Source organism: Athene noctua, chromosome 1, assembly GCF_965140245.1.
Source record: "Athene noctua chromosome 1, bAthNoc1.hap1.1, whole genome shotgun sequence".
Taxonomy (NCBI): Eukaryota; Metazoa; Chordata; class Aves; order Strigiformes; family Strigidae; genus Athene; species Athene noctua.
The window spans coordinates 131,948,943-131,961,552 of NC_134037.1; positions in this window are offsets into that span (position 1 = coordinate 131,948,943).

Sequence of the window (12,610 nt, forward strand, 5' to 3'; positions counted from 1 at the left end):
TGCCACAGGCAGGGTGACATCGATGCTTCAAAGAGAAATGGTCAGGATCATCACTTGAGCTATTTTTGAAGCTTGGGAGGGCCCTGTCATACATAGAGTTCTCCATTTTGCTTTCTTCAAACCTGAGCCTGTGCTACTCTGTTCCCTCCATGCTGTCCTTCCTCATGTCATTTTCTTGTCATGCAGTCTGAAAGTACTAAGAAAAACTACTCTCCTCCAAAAACTTGAGGGACTTTGCACCAAAAAATTGATTTAGGTGGGAGAGCAACTTCCCAGGAATGCCAAAACAAGGGATGAAGCTGATTGTGCCTACCTTTTTCACCACTTCGTTTCTGTCCTGGGGTTGCCTTCCGTAGCCCTCCATAGAGGGTAGCATTCACCAATTTAAAAAATAAAAAATAATTTTTAAAAAAAATGTTTCCTACTGGCTTGGGTTAAGCACGAGATGGTGTTAGTGATCCTCAGAAATAACCTCCTCAGCGCTGGTGGTTTGATCCGTCTGAGCTGCCTGTCGAGCTGAGCGGGGCGGTGGGTGGGGATCTCGGAGTCTGACAGACAGCTCTTACCCGTGCAGAGTTTCTGGTAACAGCCAAGCGCTGTGGAGGGAAGTTGTCCAGCTTTATGTTTCAGATTGCCAGGGTTGCCTGTGAGACATCAGGCACTGCACTGCAACAAAGCCTGTAAGGAATAGGAAAGGTTTTGAGACCTACTGGAGAAGATGCTTGTGCTCCTCACCAGAGGAACATTTTGAGATGCTGACAGCACAGTGACCCTACCAAGACCGCAGGATTTTCATAGCACTGTCTCCATGCCTGGATGCTAGGGAAAATTCCCAGAACAGTCTTTTCTCTTTGGACTCACGCCACAGTGATGGATGCTTCTGGAATCTGAGCTGGGGCTTTGCTTGTGTCTGAACCTGCAGCCATTTGGAGCTTACAGCTTCCCAATCTTGTGTAGCTCATGAGTGTCAGTTGATACTCCTTGTCCTGCACCAAACCTGCATCAAATCCATCTCAAGTTCCTTCCCCAAATAGCTTGGGGAATGAAGACAGAGATGGCCAAGGAAAGTCAGCACGAGCATCCATAAAAGGGACCAAATTACAGAAAGAGAGATTCCACTTGGCTGTACATGCAATACTGCAGGGTAAACTGGAAACTTTGTTAGTAAGGTGCAATGTCCTTGTTTTGGCTGGCTGGTGCAGTTAATTTGGCTGTTGATGAAAGAATTTAGAGAAGTTAGTACCACAAAGACTTGAAAACTAACTTTAACATCTGACAGTGTTCCTGTGTGCAGCTCAGGAGGGTTCCTTAATGCCATCTTTGCTTCTACTTAAAGCGTCTGTCAGCAAACATACCAGGTAGTGTTAGAGCGAGAGAAAAACACATCTAGGAACGGCACAGCTTGTAGGGCTCTGTCACCCTCAGCCTGTCCCACTTTACCCTCCATGGCATCACAGTATTTGAAGAGGATGGGTAAAGGAGAAGAATCACAGCCTTCAATAGATTTTGGATGGACCCCATCCAGCTCTGGCATCCCAGTCACCTGCTCCATCAGCAATTCTGGTGAAACCCCTCAGAGCCTGGGCAGTAAACCAGTGCAGAGGGCAAGTATGGTAATTGTAAGGGGAAGTTGGCAGAGCATGTAGGAATTAGGAAGAGGTAGAGCACAGATCTTGGGAGCACCTTACCCTTTTCTACATAAAGAGCTTTCTATCTGGACTGCTAACTTCCCCCCCCCCCCCCAAACAAACAAACAAAACAAAACAAAAGTGTAGGATTTTTTCACCAAATAGTTTAAAACAGATGAATCTTCATTCATTTGGTTCAGTCTCTGTGGCATTTCCAAGGAGCCTGGAAAGGGCGTGGATGAGGTCATGGGGAGCAGGAGGGATGCTCTTTTGCCCATAAGATGATCTCAGGATGTCAATTATCAGCTGGCGAAGGAGGCAGATCTTTTTTAGGAGTAACTCATTTGTGTTCTTTCAGTAGAGAACGGCAAGTCAGAAGCTGTTGTAGGATCCTCTCCATCTTCCTCTCTTCTTCCTTCTTTGCTTTAGCACTGCATGGTAGCAGTGCCGGCCAGCCTCAGCACTCCTCAGTCATGATTTGGGAATGAGGAGATGCAGGAATCTGAGGGTTTGCTTATGCCCCTAGAACAGGATAGACGCTGGTGCTTGCTTGGCCAGCTCCTTGCCCACCCTTCCACCTCAGACCTCTTTGCTCAGTTATCTGAGTGCTTTTCCTGCTCTTTGGCTCCCTAATCAGTCTATCACGGCCTGTTCTTTCCTATCTCCAGGCTGAGTATTGTTACACCCTTCCCACCACTTCTAGCTCCCCTCTTCTCATATCACTGTCTCCTGACTCCCACTTTCCCCACAGCTCCCAAGACTAGCTTGCTTGTTCAACTTCTAGTCTTCCCTCTCTCTCGGCCCAGATTCCACTACAAGTATCAGTTCTGACTTTTTTTAACCCCATGTTATTTTCTGATTTTCAATCTAGTCATGTTATTCAGGGAGTCAAGGCTCTTTTCTCCCTTTTCCACCCCTTCATTTTCCAATAACTCCTTCTGACTGAAGGCTCCTTGCCCTCATCTATTACAGAATCACAGAATCATCTCAGTTGGAAATCTTGAAGATCATCCAGTTCAACCATTAACCTCACACTGACCGTTCCCAGCTCCACCAGATCCCTCAGCGCTGGGTCAACCCGACTCTTCAACCCCTCCAGGGATGGGGACTCCCCCCTGCCCTGGGCTGCCCATTCCAACGCCCAACAACCCCTTCTGCAAAGAAATACTTCCTAACAGCCACTCTGACCCTGCCCTGGCACAGCTTGAGGCCATTCCCTCTTGTCCTGTCACTTGTTCCTTGGTTCAAGAGACTCATCCCCCCTCTCTGCACCCTCCTTTCAGGGAGCTGTAGAGGGTGATGAGGTCTCCCCTCAGCCTCTTCTTCTCCAGACTAGACTCCCCCAGTTCCATCAGCTGCTCCTCATAAGACTTGTGCTCCAAGTATTCTCCGTGCTTCCCTTCCCCAAGGGACTTGGCGTCCTCCTCACACTCGCTGCTCCCCCGTTACCCCTCCCAGACCCAGAGCAGTCAGTATTTGCAGGGTGCTCGCTCTGGCGGCTCAGTAGGGCAGGGGTTGCAGAAGATGGGCAGCTTTCCCCCCCAGCCCTACAACATGCACGTACACTTCTCTTACCTTTGTGAGACCGTGGTCACCAAATGCGGATCTTTAAAGAACTGCATTGTGAACGTTTGAAGTGTCCCTACAGAAGTGAAGGAGATTTTTAAAATTTTATCTTGAAAGGCTTAAAATTTATTGAAATTTCACATGGATTTTTCTGGAGATAGTGAGCAATGTTGATGTGAGGACAGCTCTTCTTCAATAGGCTTTGGCTTCAGAGCAGTTGGGCTGACATTCATAGTAAAGGGCTGTTCTTTTCAACATACTCTTTAATGGTCTAATCCAAAATGTTTTTCTCTGCCTTTTTTTTTTTTTCCCTGAGTAGATTAAATATTCAGGCTGAAGCCATATTTAAAAAGAAAAAAAAATATTTAAAAAATCGGATGTAGGCAGACAGCCAGGACGGAAAATTTCAGCTCCAATTATAAAACTTATAAGCAACAGAACGGTTTACAGCAGGAATGCCCAGACAGTCTAATTCCAGCTCTGCTGGTAACTTTCTCCTTGCAAAAATCTGTAGTTTGAACTTGCCACTCAGATCAGTCCCATCGTTTTCCCTAGCAACTTCAGAATAAGGCAGCAATACAGTGCTTGCTTTGCTGTAGACCATGGCTTCTCAGAAGCTTTGTCTGAACCACAAGACAGATGGAGAAACAAGGCCTGATAGCTGGGAACAGCTACTTCACACACAAAGCCTGCAATATTTCTGTGGAAGGAGAGAAGGGCAAACCTGAAACCTGGAGTACTTCACAATACGGTTGGTCTGTTAGCAATGTCACCGATGTAAATTGATCATTTAAAACAGTCTTGTTACACCTCTAAAAACAGCTAATTGGACATGTTCAAGCCTTACCTAAGATGGAACATTTTGAAGTGGTATAATTCAATTTGGTGAGTTCTTAAAGCAAAGGATGAGGCACCTGTTCACTTAGTGTGATCAAACGGAGAGCCTGAGGGCTGGCATGGCTCACTTCCCGGGACGCTAATGCCACTCCTGTACCCGCTTGCCACAGGTAAGTGCTGAGTGGCAGCTACTGCCCCAGCAAAAATATGGCTCCTGCTCCCCGGGGCAGCTGCCCGGCTGTAACAGTTACCCTGCTTCTCTGTGAAAGGTGCGAGAGGGGGACGGTGGGAGCTGTGGAGGACAGGAGGAGGGGAAGGAAGGTGTGCAGGGGGGAGGAGGGCATGGCTGCTGGCAGGGTGGACAGGTCCTGAAAAGCAGGGTGCCCCGCTGAGGTCCAAGCATGGCTGCTGAGGTCCCACCAGCTTCCTCAGCTCACACCTCCTCCCGCATCTGTTGTGCCGTGAAGTGCTGTACTTCACGCGGGAGCAGGCACTCAGCGTACACATCCTCTGCTCTGTCACCAGACCTACTGCAGTAGGTCAGGAATGGACAGCCAGGGGAGAGGAGCACCCAAACTGCGGTGGATTTCCACTGAGGCTGTGCCCAAACCACATATCTGTCCAATTAAAGCCAGTCTTGCAGCAGTTTAAGTTCCTCCTCTGCATTAGGCGTTCTCGATGTCTTACTGAGATGTAACGATCTAAACAGGTCATGTGCAGATGGTACAGAATGGGCCATACATTGCAAACAAAAGCTCTGTGTGAGCTCAGCTTGACATGGCTTTGCTTGGCCCGTCACAGAATCACAGAATCATCTAGGTTGGAAAAGGCATTGAAGACCATCCAGTCCAACCATTAACCTCACACTGACCATTCCCAACTCCACCAGATCCCTCAGTGCTGGGTCAACCCGACTCTTCAACCCCTCCAGGGATGGGGACTCCCCCCCTGCCCTGGGCAGCCCATTCCAACGCCCAACAACCCCTTCTGCAAGGAAATACTTCCCAATAGCCAGCCTAATTCAGTTACTCTCCATGTAAAAGAAGAGGAAGGCAGCTATGTCCCTGAGAATGCAGAGTGGAGACCTAGTCAGTGGCTGCTCAAGTGAACGATAATGTGAAAAACAGTGGGCAGGGAGGATTGTCAAAAGGACTCGGTGCTCGCAGGCTCCGAGTCCAGGGCTCCTTCTCCAAGACCGTGGAGCGCTGCGTTGTATTCGCTCGCTCGCTCATCTCTAACCGATGCCAGAAGATCACCCGTGAACAAAACGTGTGACAAGCAGAAGAAAACGCACGGCACTTCACCGGCTGCATCCTCCGCCGCCTTGCGCTCCCCTGCAGCCGCTTTCCCTGGTAACGGATCTGCCACAGGGGGAACTGCCTGTAAAACGTGGAGTTTGCCAAGGGGGCTCCTGCGTCCGCAGCCAGAAAAGCCACCAGACAAAGAGACCACACCTCGTCAGTGCTGACGGTGACCGGCGCTCCCGGCTGAGCCCTTCTCCAGTTGCAGCGGGTGGAGGCCGGAGGGAGAGCCTTCCCCCTGGAGCAGCGGCAGCGGGTTTCTGGCTGGGGAAAACAGAATCCTTCCCGCCTTTCCTTGCAGCGGCGTCCAAACTTGCTGCTGCTGCTGCTGCTGCTCCCAAAACCTCAGCCCCATGCATGTTCTGCGGGGACCTGACTGAACGGACGCAGGCGCCTTCGCTGCATCCCACCCTACTTCGCGCCAAGGAAGCGCATCGCTACCTCGCCATGGCGTTTCTCAGCCCGCTGAGCTACTTTTAATTTACAAAGTTGATCGTTTTGGTGCCTGCAGAGTGTGGGAAATTACATTTTTTTGGTTCTTTTGTGCATACAAACCTTTGACATGTTGTTATGTCAGCTTTTGGGGTTTTCACTTTCTATTCCTCCCTTAGATATTGGGCTGGGTTTAACAAGAAGTAAATGCTACAAGTGCTGGGCTGTACTTGTGAGGACAGGTAGTGATTATGTCCAGTGAAACCATGGTGTAGCTCAGAAACACTACAACAAGCCCGTAACAAACATTAAACGCAACAGGGGCACAAAAGCAGCGCTGGGGCTGAACGCAAAACCCGAAGACAATGGTAAAAACCACACTGAGAAGCAAAATCTGCTGGTGAGAGCGGAGGGCACGCTGAGGAGTCACCTTCCTCGCCGCCGCGTGATAGGCAGACGTGGGCCCATAGCAGAGCTTTCTGCGAGCCGCGCGGAATGCGGCGCCCGCCGCAGAGGAGCGGGGAGACCTCCTGGACGGCGGCACCGCGCCCACAGAACTAGGTCAGGGCTCGGCGATCCGGGAGGCCGAGGCAGGCCGGCCCCGGCGCCTCACGGCAGCGCAGGCTCCAGCCAGGCGTGGGCACGCGCCCGCCATGCTGCTGAGCGGCGCTCTGCGCCGGCGTTGTGTGTTTCTGCTGACGCTGGGGTGGCCGGTGGCCAGTGGCCGGGCGCCAGTGGCCGGGCTGGTGGGGTGGCTGCCGAGGGGTGAGTGGGGAAGGCACCAGGGCTGAGCTGAGCCCAGCTGAGCCAAGCCCAGCCGAGCCAAACCGAAGCGAGGCAAGCCCAGCTGAGCCAAGCCAAACTAAGCCCATCCGAGCCCAACAGAGCCGATCGAGCTAAGACAAGCCCAGCCCAGCCCAGTCCACCCCAGCCGAACCGAGCCGAGGCGGGCACATCTAAGCCCAGCCCAGCCAACCCCAGCCCAGCCGCCGGGGTCCGGCCCACGGGGTCAGGCCTCAGCCGCGGCTATTATGGGATGGCTAGGCCCGAGGGGAGGGGGGGGAGAGCGGGGGGGGGAAGGGGGAGGGCAAGCGGCGGGTATTATGGGATGGCGAGGCCCTTCTGCGGCGGGGGAGGGCGAGCCGCAACTATTATGGGATGGCGAGGCCTCCCGCGACCGGAGGGGGGCAGGTGGGTGGCAGGGAGTATTATGGGATGGCAGGCCCTCCTGCCGCTGGGGGAGTATTATGGGATGAGGATGCCCCAACAGGCGGGGGGGGCGGGGGGGAGGCGGCTATTATGGGATGGCAGGGCCCGCCGCAGCCGGCGAGAGGGGAAGAGAGGAGTATTATGGGATGGCACCATTCCCAGTGCGTGTGACCGGGCGACTATTATGGGATGCCTCTGTACCTACGGCGGGCAGCCTCACTGGGAAATATTATGGGATACAGCGAACAGAGAGAGGGGGGAGGGAGAGAGTTATTATGGGATGTCGGTGCAGCCCGGGGCAGGGAGGGGGGGAGGCTGCAGCCCTGGCTAGGCTTCCTGGCGGTGCCCGCTGGGACACCACCCCCCTCCCACGTCCCGCCACTCTCCCGGGGCCTCTTGCCGGTGCCCTCGTCCCACCCGCCCCGGGGCCCCTTGCCCCGGCCCCCCCTCCTCTGCCTCTCAGCAGTCATAACCAATAAAGCCGGCAGGGTATTCTGGGATGGCTGCTCCACGGTGTGGGGATGGAGGGGGGGGGGGTGGTTGCTATGGAGCATTTCCCGTGGGTGGTTATTATGGGATGGACTCGCCTTTGTGAACTATTATGGGATGCGGGCGGCTCGGCAGGGTGGGGCTGCCCAGGAGAGTTGCGCGGGGACCTTGGCCGTGCAGCTCTTCAGCAGAGGGAGGGCAGGAAGGTGGAAATGGGCCGACAGACCAGGCACAGGCAGAGAGAAAAACGTAGTGGGGGCCATGGCAGCCAACTTAACGTGTGTTTTATCGAATTCCTCGGCTGGGTCCTCAGAATGGTGAGGCTGCCGTTGGGCGCTCCTGCCTCTGTGAGTCTGCAAGCTTCTGCTTGCTCTCAAAGCAAATTCTGTTGCCTACATAGTTGAGGAAGGGAAAAAAAACCCACACAGACCATCAAACCTGGGGCTCCAGAGCATCTCAGTGACTCGCAATAAGGCACTTAAACATTAGTCCCAAATGTATCTTTTTTTAAAAAAAACTTGCCATGTAGGTCCAAGTGTTGGAAAGCTGGGAGCTGGCAACTTCAAGAAACATGAACACGGCACAAAGCAAGACCCATCCCTGAGTAGTCCATCTCAGAGCAGGACCTGATACAAGATCATGGGTTTCTGCACTGAGGGCACAGCTCCAAAGTTACCTGGCTGGTTGTTGCCTTTTACAGGACAAGAGAAAACCTCCTCCAGACATCCGTGGCTCTAGCAGTTTTGCAGACCTCTGGCTGCTTTTGAGCTGAAGGTGATTTGGTAGGTATCACCACTGAGATTTGAATCTCCTCTGTCCTCCTCCTCTCAAGCAAACCTGAGCCCATCAGCTCTGCTCAGCAGCGTTTGGGGCTCACACCCCATCAAATGGAGTATACAACCTCCAGGATAATTTGCACTGTTCCCTGAAGCACAGTTGTTGCTGGGTGCAGTGCTGGAAATGCCTCTCTCAGATGCAGCTAGAGCTAGGAGATGAAGGAGCATTCTGTCCCAGCCTGTTTTTTCAATATTTTTGCTAACTGAGCTCAAGAGGAGATGTGTTTTCAGTGTTAGCAATTCTTGCCAGTGTGCACCAGCTTTAATACAGCACACAGAAATAGGTATCACAGAATTGCAATCCAGGCAGCTCAGACCAACAGGCCATTACTACTGTCCCTTTGACATCACTTGCTGCTTCTCTGACTGGATCCAACGGTTTGTTTCATGGAGAGGGGAGCAGGGCATCTCTATCTAAGGCATTTTAGGGAAATGGGAACTTAAAAGTGATAACTAATAAGCGTCCTTAATTTTTGGGTATCACAGCTGTCATTATTCATTGTATGCAAAATTCTATGTTAAAAGACTGATGATGTTACAAAGTCAAATTTTTTCAATGGCAAAATAACATTTATTTCTTATGTCTTACTAAGTGCCTCCATCTTCAGAAAAAAGGTGAAGATAAATATGGAAAATTCACAACTGAATGTCTGATGTCTGGCGAAGTTCTGAGTAACTGAAAACAGACTTGTGATGGAAAATATCAAGTAACCTTAGCTATAGGTGTCAGTACCAAGTATGTCTGTGATGCTTTTTAAATCAAACAAACTAGAAAAGTGTACAGAGATAGGGATCGACAGTTCGGGTTTACAGGGGGTTGAGCAATCCCCAATCTTCTCTATCTCTTCCCCCACCTCAGTTCTCTGCAACTAGCACTGCCTCATGCACCGCGCACGTCTGGCTGACGCGGCGTTGCTCCGGCTGCGCGGCCGCACCATTCACCCTGCCCCCTCCTTCTCCTGGCAGAACAGGAGACGAGGCTCATGACGAGTGCCTGGTGAAGTCTGAACTGCTGCTCTTCTAACGGGAAGTAGATGCAGAGTCATGCTGGCATATGGGCAGTCCTCACCTAGGTGGCTGTTAGAGAGACTGGATCCTCGACACTAGAATGTTGTTCTCAGAAAAGCAGCAGGCATCGTCTGTTCAGTGGTTCTTGCTCTTGTTCGGGTTGTATGTTCCCAAATTCTCTCTGTGCTAGTCTCTCTCTGCCTCTTGTTCCAGTGGCATTTGTTTGCTGCAGGAGCAGCTTCTCGGACATGACAGGAGGGGCTCTTGTCTCCTCTCCACAGAACAAGGAGACTGTTTCTCATGTCATTTTCTTCCATCTCTGACACCAAAGCAAAGATACTTCTGTTGTGCTAAACAAGTAAGATCACGCATCTCTGTAAAAAAAAAAACCAAACAAAAAAACCCAAAAATAGAGTGGGGGTAGGGGGCATGATGAAGAAAGCAACAATGAAAATGGATCATTTGTATTTCCTTAGCTTGCCATAAAGGCTTTGCAGAAATCTGGAAGCGGAAGAGTGTCTCAGGCAGAGGAAAGAGCTTTGTAGTGTTGTGGAAGACTCGCAGAATTCAGGACAATTGTTCTGGCTAGTGTTGGGGATACAGGATTCTCACATGGTAGTTTAAAATGGGAGGGGAGGGGGGTTGAAGAGACACAGACTTTGGGACAATACCTGAATATTGAGTGAAAGTTTGGACCAGTCTCTTATTAATTTAGAAGTAAAAGTTACTTATGTAGAAGTTTGATACCCCTGTCCTCTCATTATGTCCTCTTATGTAGAGGTTTGATACCCCTGAATTTTGCCTCGTCTAGGGCAAAATTCTCTGCCTTACCAAAGAAAAACAAAAGGCAAGCCTTCTCAGAAATCTTGAGGTCTTCAAGGTTACTTGGCAGAAGCTCTGAGACCTCAACTCAGAGTCATGGCAGAGTCAGGAGAGCCCACAGGGCAGCTGAAGAGAAAATACAAGGGGTAAATCTATCCAGATTAGCTACAAGTGGTCACAACTAGGTTACAGGAAAAGGTGAAATGTACCTGCAGCCTTCAAGGAACAGCATCCCAGAACACAAAGGAAGCCGTAAAGCAGCAGCATCACAACATCCAGCAGCTAAACCCATTAACGCCTCTACTTTGTTATGGACACGAAAGGACTTCAATATAAAAAATAACCTGAGACACCATAAACTGACCTTTAAGATCGCATTGTCTGCAGCACTAGCGAATTGTACTTATAGTCTGTTATCTGTGTCCTCCATACAAACGGTTCACGCTAGCCTGGAAAGTTTCCCTTCTTTCCAAAATGCTCCAGAGTCCTTTACTCCACTGGGCAGCACTGAAATACCCTGGATGGATGTTTCTTACCTCCGTCCACGCCTGAGTGAAAACACCGAAGGAGTACCAGGGTGAAAGAGTGTCACACTTTGCTCTCCTTGTTACCTTGGAGAAACATGTCTGCTGAAAGTGAAACCGAGAAAGGGCTGTGGGCCTGATAAAAGCCAGGGCAAGGGAGACTGCCCGTGAGGAGGAGGAAGGGGGGGCAGGACACTCTCCTGTGTCCCCAGGCTGTGGCCTGAACCCTGAGTGTCTCGGACCATGCATGAAACTGCAGGAATAATTTAGAGGCCACGCCAGCACGGTGCTGTGGGGGTATAGAGCCTGCTTCACCCAGTTGTCCTCGGAAGCAGAGCTGGGCAGGGGTGTGGGGAGGGTCCTGGGGTTAGTTTGGATGAGCTGGGCAGGGGTGTGGGGAGGGTCCTGGGGTTAGTTTGGATTTCCCCAACACAAGTGCAGCACTGAAGCAAGGGGATGTTGCAGGCATTTTCCCCAGCGGAAGCGCGATGTGAGGTGGTTTGGGGCAGTGGCACACATCAGCAGGTAGGGAAGGTTATATTACACAGCTCCTGCTGTAATTGTTTCCAAGCCAAGTTCTATAAGAAGAATCAGTTAAACCAGGTAAGTAATCAAACCATGGTAAGGTAGGGTAACTTCCAGGCTTAAAGCAGCCAAACAGCTGGAAATCTATCTTGCAGTGTTATCCTCAAAGGAAAACATTTAGAAGTCTCATTTTTTAAAATCCATTTAATCTACTTGGCCCTCACAAACACTAAAAACACCTTAATCATAATCACTTATATCCTGCATGGATTTTTTTTTAGAATGAAAATTAAGGCTGCTGCTGACTGAGAAACTTCAAGTAATGCAGAAAAAGGAGTTGGAAGTGAGGTGGGGAACCTTGGGGGCATTTGTGATAAAAGTTGCGTTGGGGTGTCATACAACGATTTCAGGGGAGCAGAGGCTCGTTGGGAAGCTTGGTGCTTTTCAGGACTGAGGCTCTGGGGTACATGTCACCTAACTGGTAGTGAACAGCCCTCTCTAGATCATGACCCTGCTGGCAAGGGTGTCGGGGAGCACCTGTAGAGACAGCTGCAGCGACTAACTCCGTTTTGCAGGGTTTTCACCCACGTTGTATCTCTCACCATGCCGCCAAACCACCAGGTGAAAGGTACACGCAAAGTCTGGGTGTCACTGCTTGGGGCCAGGCTGCTCTGGAGGGGAATTTGGTGTGGCTGTCCGCCTGGCTCCTGTTAGAGAGGATTACAGCTGTCAGCACACAAAAGAGGGGATGAAAAGTGCTGCGGGGGTCCGCGTGAGTTTGGCGGCGGTGTTATCCACCGTGCGCTTCGTAGCACTGGATATTCCGTTACACTGGGTCCGCATGGAGGACGGGGAGCATCTGTGGGGTGGCAGCGTGGCTCTTCCTTCCTGCCTTTCCTCTGTGGAGCTGAGAGAAATGATAGCGTCGTTGTCATTCAGATGAAGGTGTACGGACAGGGATAGCGCCCGATTTTTATACGTGGAAGAAGGTGAATAATGCCGCGGTGGTTTGGGATGTGCGGCCTGGTCTTTGCTTGTAAGGCGGGAAAGATGTGCGGCGGGAGGGGCGGCTCATGCTGCCACGTTAATTGGCTTTGCGGGACCATGCTGGGGGACACAGTGGTGATGGGCACAGGGACAAGATGGTGGAGGTTGGCAGTATGTCAGTGGAGGGGTGGTGGCGCCAGGAGGGGGCCAGTAGGGAGAGTTTGCCGATAGTCCTGAGACACCCTAGGATGATGTTACGGAACACGCGTGTGCCCAGCGTAGGCGCAGACGTGTTTCTGGCGTGGTCGGGCAGACAAAGTATGAATCGCGTTATGGGATCTGTAACGACCCGTCGCGGTGTGTAACAGTAAATCTTCCACTCGGGTTCCGGGATGTTCCACCGCGGCGGGATGAAATGTGCATGTGCACCGCCGGGGACGGGACGG